This window comes from Nanorana parkeri, unplaced genomic scaffold (assembly GCF_000935625.1).
Source record: "Nanorana parkeri isolate BGI_ZX_2015 unplaced genomic scaffold, ASM93562v1 scaffold924, whole genome shotgun sequence".
NCBI lineage: Eukaryota > Metazoa > Chordata > Amphibia > Anura > Dicroglossidae > Nanorana > Nanorana parkeri.
In genome coordinates, this window is record NW_017307192.1 from 617,779 (window position 1) to 626,926 (window position 9,148).

Sequence of the window (9,148 nt, forward strand, 5' to 3'; positions counted from 1 at the left end):
TTTTGTTCCCCATGGTCCCTGTGTGTGTTGGAAATTAGTCACCGCTCCAAGCTCATTCCCGTGATGGACTACAATCTCAATACAAATTAGTAAACTAAACATGAGATTGTAGTCCATCACGGGAGCGAGCTTGGAGCGGTGACTACTTTACAACACACACAGGGACCATGGGGAACAAAAGTAGCCACCCTCCAGAAGGGAGGACAGTGTCCGCACCAATTCAGAGATGATTTGAGGATTTACAGCCGAGTGATATATAAAAAAGTTTCTATCTTACATAAACAGTAACTACTCTCCCCACTCCAAATCAAAAAGTATGAGACACCAATGGGTAGAATGTGTTATGAAATGCAATACAGCAACAGAACCAGAGAAGTATCCAGGGAGTATACAGTGAGTATCAAGTGAGGTAGCCAAGTATGAGAGGCATACTGGTTATTCATACTTTCCACTGCTTTGGAAAAAAAAAAGAAATATCTCAATAGCTAACCAAGGGGGGAGAAGGGACAGTACAACAGATCGTTGAAGAAGCTTCCCATTGGGTATACCAAGGGAAGACATCTCTTGGGGCTACCAGGCTCAAAGGGGAGCCCAACATAGTGCAAGATGGCAGCAAAGAGACATATGAAGGGTTTTAGGAAGAAGAAGCAGATGTGGGGGAATAGGGGGCACCATAAGACAGAGGTGGGATTGGAATAGTCTCAACAGGTCACTGGCACACACACACATGAATACAATATCTCTTGGATATGTTCATTAAAGAATGTCATTAGAAGCTGAAGCTAGCGTTTCGGGACCTCGCAGGGACCCTTCATCAGAGCAACATAGTGACCTCACCCCCCATCTGTGTGATCACCAGAGCACCACCACCATTGGAAGGTTGCAGACCGTAAGGAGTGCGGGTGGTTCTTGGAAACAGAGAAGACAGAGGTGGGGAATGGCTACCCACCAGTTGGAGACATATCCAGAGCAAAAGGAGTTCCCATACATTTTTCTAAGAAAACACGTTTCAGGTAAAATTTCGGTTGTAGCCCCTAAAACCAACACAGTTGTTCCACTAGGGTCTCCCAACAAACTGCCAAAGATCTTCTGGCAGAGAAGTATATTTGATATCTTCATCCCGATATAAAACAGACATTTGTCCTTTTCTATATGGACATTTCCCATCCTCTTCTGTCACCCTCGGGCATAAAAAAAAAAGAAAGAGATGAGCTTGTCAGCTCCTTTAGGAAAGCACACAGAGGAAAACAAATACAGTGACTCACAGCCCTCTGTATACCTCTCTCCTCATTCTTAACTGTGCAGAGATGGATGTGATAAAAGTTGACAGAAAACAGCCTGCACTGTGCCTTATTAACCCTGTCTTCCCATGACGCAGACACCGACTGCAGGGCAAAACCTGGAAGCTTTTCAATGAGATGGATATCGCATGGTCCCTCTCATCCGGGCTGACACAAGACACAGACCATAGTCTATCTTGGTAAAGGACATTACTGCAGGAAGAGCTCACAAGGTAAGACCATGTTCTTGCTCCTTCTAATCCTAGCTGCCAATCATTTCAGATCGTTCCAGGGACACAATGCAACAGATTAAAGGGATCACTACCGCACATGGCCGTGGACCACTCAATGTGCAATTTTTGGGGGGCATACAGGTTCATCCATAAAAATGCAGACTTTTGATAATAGTGCATGAATGGTAATTGATGATGACATGAGATGATGAGAAATGATTGTACCATGCAGGAGAATAATGTTTTAGTACATTCTTTTTTCCATTTTACAGTAGATATGACATACCATATAGAAGACAGACATCACTGTAGAAGTTTTATGTTTGTGAATACTGTGAGTGCAGGAGCACCTTATGTCCTTATGTATTTGGTGTTATCATACAGAACACTAGACTCACACAGCCCTCAAATATCCCTCACATAGACTTAGGTTCAATGTATACCCATACACCACGTCCATGTTCTATGGCAACCAGCAGATCTACTATAAAGTCTCATTGCAGCAGATTATCTGAGATTATTGAGACTCTATAGTAGAACTACTTGTTGGAATTGCTCATGGATAAATATGCAGTTTAGGGTGTTTCGAGTGGGTGCACGTGTGGGCTGGGGTTTAAAAGCATTATATTTCTGTGTTTTATTGTAAGAGATTGGCTGTATCCCATCACTCTACTTTTACTTTATAATTTTCTGACAGTTGATTGTATTTGGTTATCGGAATGTGTATATAGATTTATGTTAATGTCTCTTATGAGTAGTGTATTTGTTTAGATTTTATTAACTGCGTACAGTTCAAGGATCTGATATTAAACAGTACTGAGAGCAGCCCACTTGTTGAAATATTTTAAAATAAGATGGTGAGACGCTTTTCACCACCCTTTGAAAGTTTTTTCCATCAGAAGAATTGCTACATTTTACTTGTTCAAGGCTTTAGTAAAGGTTTCAACTGATTTTAAACATTTCAACAAATTATATAGAGAAGACGGATTAATATTTGATGGTTAGATAAAGCGAAACAAATCAAGAGGGATAATAATTATAATAATAATAATAATAATTATTATTATTATTATACAGGATTTATATAGCACCAACAGTTTGTGCAGCACATTACAATATAAGGAAGACATTACAGTTACAATACAAATCAAGACAAGATGGTAAAAAATTAAAAAATAATAATAATCCAAACACAGGTAAAAGAAAAAGAGGGCTAATTATGTGACATCAAGTTTAAAGTCCTTTTAGTTCCTTCACTTAATCTAAAACATCTCCTAATATATTTAAAAATAATCTTTTATATACCTTACTTTTATCTTGTCCGGTACACAAAGAAACATTAACCACTTGCTGACCGGGATGTTAAACCCTCTTCCTGTCCCGGGCATTTATCAGTATTCAGCGATGCGGTACTTTGACTGACATTTATTCCGTCATGCAACGCTGTACTGAAATTAATTTTATGTAATTTTTGGGGACACATAGAGCTTTCTTTTGCTGGTATTTAATCACCACTGGGGTTTTTTTTATTTTTTACTATATAATGACAAATGTAAAAAAAAATGTTTCCCTACGTTATGTTAGGAAACATTTATTATTACCCAATTCTTTGGTAAAATATAAAAGACGGGGTCACATCGGGTAAATAGATACCAAACATGTCAAGCCTTAAAATTGCATACGCCTGTGACATGGCAAAAAGCTACTATACCCAAAATTGTCCATAGGATGCTTTAAAAGCTTTTACTGATCATCAGTTCAGTGTTTACAGTGATTGATAGCCCTAGGATTATTGCTTGCACTCTGACGTTCACAGTGATATGTAACGTGTATGTGCAATCATGGTTTTTGCACATAGGCACACCCGATGCGTGTTTGCATGTGTATGTATGTGCACGTGGAGGACTTTAAAAAACTTTTTTAGTTTTTTACAATTTTTGTATGTGTGACTATAATTTTTTTTACAGTTAACTTTATTGCTATCACAAGCCCCCTATGTGACAGCACAGATACAGTGACATGTTCTCTTTATGGAGACATTAGGGGCCTATTAGACCCCTAATGTCACTTAGGAACCCCCAAAGAAGCTGATGTAGCAGAGATCTGCTTCACCAGCTTCTTCTCTGGCTACAGCAACCACAGAAATTACACTCTGAAACCAGAATTTATGTAATACACGTCGCTTACGCTTTAAGTAACTGGAGGAGAGATCGGTCACTGGAAGTGTGCTGATCTTGTCCGCACGGGGACAGCGGAGCCTGGGATTGCCGGCAGTGGTGGCAGGGCAGGCCCGGCGCTACCGCAAGGCAAGTCAGGCGGCCGCCTTATGGCGCTGCAGGGTGAGGGCGGAAAAAACAGGGCATTTTGACAAGTAATGTACTTGTCAAAATGCCTCGAATGTTTGCGCTATGTTTTTTTTTTCACTTACCTTCGGTGCAGGAGAGCAGCGGCGAGCGGCGCGGGAGAGCAGCGGCAAGCCAGCGCTGGTCCGGTGGGAGGAGCTCCAGGTGGGGTCCTAATTTAGCTGGCCGGCGACTGCCTGAGGTGCCGCGAGGGTCGTTGTCGGTATCGGGGGGGGGATGGGGCGCAAAAATGCACCTTGCCCACCTTGCCTAGAATCCTAGCACCGGCCCTGTGGCAGGGGGGACATGCACACACACTTGCCCAGCACCGTACAAGTGATTGGTCGGCTCCATGGCCTCCTGAACGTTTGTATGCAATAGGGATGCACCAATACCGATACTAGTATCAGTATCGGTGCCGGTACGAGTACTCGCCCCAAATGCTCCCGATGCTGGAACTTCCGGTATAACGAAGCCAGGTGGTGAGGTCAGGAAGATGGCCAATCAGGAAGCTAGGCGGTCGAATCATTACATGCCACCCGGCTTCCTTCATACATGCCCCCCCCCCAAAAAATAAATATCGTTACTTGCACTATACCGAAAAAATGGTATCGGTGCATCCCGGCTATGTAACAAACATTTGTTGTATGTAGCAGCCATTGTAACAAATGTTTACAGTTTACACAAATGTTTATAGCACATGAGCGGGAAAATACCACTCGTCCTCAAGTGTGAGCCAACCAGCCGTTTAATTACAACAGGCGGACGACAAGCAGCTGAAGTGTATTTTCGCTCCTGCAGCCAAATTTCAGAAACTCCCATTATGTGTTTGCTATGTGTTCCCATTCACACAGCATGCATACAAATAATAATAATAAAAAGATTTCTTACCATTATTTTGCTGTTTTTTTGGAGCAGGGTTATACATATGACACTACAGGCAGCTTCTAGGGCTTAGAATAGATGGCAGTGAGCTGGTAAGGGGACAGACTGAGGGACAGTTTTTTTTTTAAAGTGCATTGACATACAATGTCATAAGATGTTTAACCCTTTCTTAGGACAGACAGCCCTGCTCGCCTAGTTTACAAGTAAGTGATAATGAAATCAGCCAGCACAGTACAGACAGGATCAGTTATTTGAGACAAAACTTCCCCAGTCCGCTCAGACAGAGAGAACTAAGCAGGAATGTCCTGGGGTTTGCAGAAAGAGCATCTAAAAAAAGTAAACTGCAATTTGTAAATAATTTTTTTTTAAAGTTGTGCTATGTAATTGGCAACAAATGCAAAGTCGGTGTTATCCCAATGTGGCTACAATAGTGGAAATACCCTTTAATTTGTATAACGACTGTGCTGCCACAGTGGTTGCATTGAATATGACAATCCATAGCCATATTAACTATTCATACAGATGTTAGATGAGAATATATATAGTTTATTTTCCTTAAAGTGACATTAAACCCTCAGATTTTTTAACATAAACCAATACTGTAATGTGTGCCTTACTGTAATCCATGGTAGTTTCCCTTCTCTTTGCTGCTCTTCCTTTTAAATCTGTATCTCTTCTCATGCTGGGGGAGAACTTCCCTTTGCAGCTAAGTGCCTCTTCCTGTAGTGCTGGCTCAGGTTGTGAACCTATACACAGACACCATGTATCCATTCCAGAGACAAGGCAATCTGCTGCAAAACAGAAGTTCTCCCCAAGCATGAGAACAGATACAGATTTAAAAGGAAGAGCAGCAAAGAGAAGGGAAACAACCATGGATTACAGTAAGGCGCACATTACAGTATTGTTTTATGTTAAAAAATCTGAGGGTTTAATGTCACTTTAAGCCATTTACTTATTGCTATTGTATGGCTAAGTTTATATACTGACTTCTTGTGGCCATTCTAGTTATTGCACATGTTTTCTGTGTTCCCTCTTATCTATGATGTATTTCCCCCTTCTTGCTCAGTGCCATGGCTACTTGTAACAGGACCACATGTTAATCTGCATTGCATGCTTGTAAACATTCTTATCTATGACCGCCTCAAATACCGCCAATCAGGGGCGTAACTAGAAATCACAGGGCCCCATAGCAAAATTTTCTATGGGGATTTGAGGGGAAATGTGCCGCGGCCGCTGCTGAGCTGTGTCAGTGACAGCCAGCACCCTTACATGCCATAGCGACCCAGGCGGCCCTGGCTGGGCCCCCCGGTGCCCCATAGCGGCCGCCTTGGTTGCTATGGCGATTGTTATGCCACTGCCGCCAATTCGTTCACCTGCTGCACGGAATAAAGTACTTTGTGGAAGAAAAGGTATTTGGTGGGTTCAGCTATCTGATAAGGATTGTCCGCAGTGATTATATTTGCTTATACAGGCCAGGCATAGAGGTCTCAGCAAGGGTTAAATCGCTAATACAACAGTCGGAGTCAGAATAACGCAATCACTTAACAGCTAAGCTATTTTTTCTTTTATGAAGAACTGCGCATTTATTATTTCTTTCCAAAAAGCGGACTTTACCTATAACATAAATAGATAAAGCCATAACTGTAAATGTGGTAATAGTGTGAATGTAAAATACATGCACTGAAAAGCAAAACTAATCTTTAGTTTATTGTTGCTTTTTATTCAAAAAAAGTATAAATAGACCTTGCAAGACATTTTCCTTCTGATGTGGAGACAAGCAGAAGTGAGTGTAGAATGTTCAGTATACGTATTCCTGAATATATGGGTTTTCTTACTAAATGAGTATACACAATTCTATTGCTTGGAATACTTTTTAAAAGAGGTTCTGGGTGGCCTGTTAGCACTGCAGTGTAGTGACTCTAAGATTTCTGCAATCAAGGCCGCGGATAGGGGGTACAGCCAGCCCCTCCATACCAGACCCAGGCCCCTACAAGCAGGCCTGGATTCCCCACAAGGCCACCGAGGGCAGGCCTCGGGGGCAGCAGGGCGCAGAGGGGCGGTATCGGTGTGGAATCCCACGACGCCCGGAACCTAAAGTTCCGGCAGGACTAAATGGGTGTAGGTAGGTGCAGTATGGCCAATGGCCACTAGATGCCCCCATGTGGCCCTAGAGATAGAGGTAGCTCTGGCCTGGCGAGACTCTGTGTCCCAGGAGAGCTGATTTATAGGGGGCGCCCGAGAGGGGAAAGGAGGAGAGAGTACAGGAGAGCAGACGTCTGTATGCAGAGTCTCTGGAGAGAGACTGATTCTAAAACATAGGCTGGTCCATGCTTTGGGTTTGTACTTTTCTTTTCTATTATTATTATTATACAGGATTTATATAGCACCAACAGTTTGCACAGAGCTTTACAATATAAGGAAGAAATTACACACAATGTCAATTAAAGACAAGATGGTAAGGAGGGCCCTGCCCGTGAGGGCTTACAATTTAAAAGGGAGGGGCCAGTGATATATGAGGAGGTAGCTGTGTGGGGATGAATTGTTTGAGAACGTGATGGTTCAGTGGTTAGGTTGAGGTGAGATAGGCTTCCCTGAAGAGATGAGTCTTTCAGGAATGGCTAAAGGCAGTCAAGGTGGGAGATAGACAGACAGGTTGGGGTAAAGAGTTCCAGAGGATGGGAGAGACTCTAGAGAAGTACTGGAGGCGAGCATGGGAGGAGTTGACAAAGGAGCTGGAAAGCAGGAGGTCTTGGGAGGAGCGGAGGGGATGGTTAGGGTGATATTTTGAGACAAGGTTTGAGATATAGACGGGGGCAGATTTGTGGATGGCTTTATAAGTGATTGTTAATATTCTGAATTGTATCCTTTGGGCGAGTGGAAGCCAGTGCAGGGATTGACAGAGGGGGGTTGCAGACACTGAACAGTTGGTCAGGTGGAGGAGTCTAGCAGCTGTATTCATGATAGACTGACGTAGGAGGAGCCTGTGTAGTGGAAGGCCAATGAGGAGGGAGTTGCAATAGTCAAGACAGAGAGAGATAACAAGCGATTGGATGAGTAATTTTGCGGTGTCATTGGTGAGGAAGGACAAACGCACTCAACAATTTGTCACCAACTATACAGTAAGGTGCACACGAAATGGGCTTTGAACAGTAAATGTAAAGACACTTGTCTCAGCATTAAGGTTAATAACAGAGGTTTGGATACACGTCTTCTGCAGAAAATGTGAAAGCCGCACAGCCGCGCCAAGGCACCTCTTATAGTGCGGTCCTAACTCTAAACCATGAGAGTCTCCATCTTGGAGCACATGGGAAGAGGTGTATCCAAATCTCTGTTATTAACCTTAGTGGTGAGACAAGTTTCTTTACATGCTGACTTGTGAGTGTGCCATGATACCTTTCTACTGATTGGTGAGGAAGGGGCGTATTTTGGAGATGTTACGAAGGTGTAGGTGGCAGGATTTGGATAGTGATTGGATGTGGGGAAGAAAGGTGAGGTCCGAGTCAAGGATGACACCTAGCACCTTGGCATGGGGGGTGAGGGATGGATAGTTGTGTTATCAATCTCAAGGGAAATGTTGGGGGAAGGTGCACGGGGTGGAGGAAATATCATGAGTTTAGTTTTTGAAAGGTTGAGTTTTAAGAAGTGTTGTGACATCCGGACTGATATGTCAGTTAGTAGATTAGTGACACGCAAGGATACTGAGGGGGAGAGTTGTGGAGTGGAAAGATATATTTGAGTGTCATCGGCATAGAGATGGTATTGGAAGCCATGTGAGGTTATTAACCACTTGCCGTCCGCCCGTTGTAAAAAAACGGACGGACGGCACTGCAGCATTGGTGGGTTGCCGTCTCCAGACGGCATTTTTTTCTGCTCGGGCGCGCCCCCTAGCGGGCACGCACGGGCAGAAAAGACCCGACCAATGCAAACACCCTTTACCGGTTGTTTCACATATAGACGATCTGTTATAGCCAGAGACATTAGGGGTCCTAGAGACCCCTAATGTCTACATAAAGAGGACCTGTCAGTGTGCCTTTGCTATTATATAGGGGGATTGTTATCCCCCTATATAATAGCAATAACAATAAGTGCAAAAAAAATATATATAAATTAAAAAAAATAAAAGTAGCATATAAAAAAGTTAAATAAAATAAAAGTCACATATAAAAAAAGTGAAAAAAAACCCCCCAAAATGTTTAACTCCCCGACCCCCACGTTTACGCACCTATAAACGTAAATACGCGTCCGGTGCCCCAGCGCGCAAAAACGACAATTGCGCTACACATGTTACATATTGCCGCGAACGTCGCAGTGAGAGCAATAATTTTAGGGCCATCAATCACTGATAACACTAAACTGATGAGCGGTAACAGCTTTTAAAGCGTCGCCTATGGCCAATTTTGGGTATTAT

The 9,148-nt window shown here is 43.0% G+C and overlaps 1 protein-coding gene across 1 annotated transcript in view; it reads left to right on the forward strand.

The window, feature by feature from the left end:
* The first annotated feature begins 1,310 nt into the window (after positions 1 to 1,310).
* Positions 1,311 to 9,148, forward strand: part of SLC18A1 (solute carrier family 18 member A1) — a 44,752-nt gene continuing 36,914 nt past the window's right edge. The window contains exon 1 of the mRNA XM_018566205.1: positions 1,311 to 1,513. The gene's annotated coding sequence lies outside the window, so the exon portion shown is untranslated. The remainder of the gene's footprint in view (positions 1,514 to 9,148) is intronic.